Raw genomic sequence first — 1,241 nt, forward strand, 5'->3', positions numbered from 1 at the left:
AAATTATTTAATTCCTGATCGGTATCTGGTGCTGACCCAACACTGCCTGAGTCATTAATAACAATGAAAGGGAGGATATCCTGGGAATTCTTTTGGGGTTTGATGGCTATTTTTGGTTGTCAACTTGACACTGTCTCGAGTTAACTAAAATCCAAATGGCTGAACATACCTGTGAGGAATTTGTTATCTTTAAGTCCTTTGAAGTGTGAAGAACTACTTCTAATCTGAATGGATATTTTCGGCAGGCAGATCCACCTTTAATCCAGGCCATATCTCTTGGTGGCAGCCAATATAAAAAACATGGAAGAAGGAAGCTTGCTTCTTCTTTGCCTGTTTGCTCTCCTTTCAGTTGTCAATTTAGCACATCAATTTCTTCACTGTCACTAGAGCCTTCTTTGGGATACTGAAGACCAGCTGAGACAGCCAGTTTTATGGACTGAACAACTACTGAATTCTTGGAACTTCTGTTGATAGAAAGCCTTCTTGGGCTAGCTAGGCTATAGCCAGTAGCCATTCTAATAAATCTCCCCATCACACATACGAATAAATACATATATACATATATATACACACACATATCTACATATAAACACACACACACACACACACACACACACACACACACACACACACACACATTCTGTTCCTCTAGAGGACCCTTACTAATACAGACTTTGGTACCAGGAGTGATTCTAGAACAGCGTAAAGATAAGGATAAAATTTTAAAGGGATAGGATGTGCAACTTGCCAACACCTGCCTTGGCTGAAGCCTCTCCAGATACTGAAGCCTCTCCTAGAATCTCAGAGGCCTGAAAGCCCACAGTGTAAACTATTTTATAAACTGGAGGTGACAAATACATTTGGTTATTCTAATCCACCAATTGTGGTAATGTCCACAATGTCCACAATGGCCTGATCCATAATGGGCATCACAGGAAAAGTGAATTTTATGGTGATATGGGCAAACATGGAACTTTTCATACTGGGTAATCAATCATGGTGTTTCCAAGTGTGAAATAGATAAGATGTCTACTGAGGTTTTGTTTGATCTGTGTAAATGGAAAAATTCTCAAACAAAGGAAAGAGAGGCTCCATTGGGTCATGGCAAAAAGGAATCTCAGCCAGTGAACCAATTTCCAAATTGGAGCCAGTTTGCAATCCCAGAAACCCTTGAGTCAAGGGACAGTCAGGTTCCAGGTTCCTCCTGAGGAAACACCTTGATAAAATATATATGAGTTTTA

Source organism: Acomys minous, assembly GCF_964271855.1.
Source record: "Acomys minous genome assembly, chromosome: 19".
NCBI lineage: Eukaryota > Metazoa > Chordata > Mammalia > Rodentia > Muridae > Acomys > Acomys minous.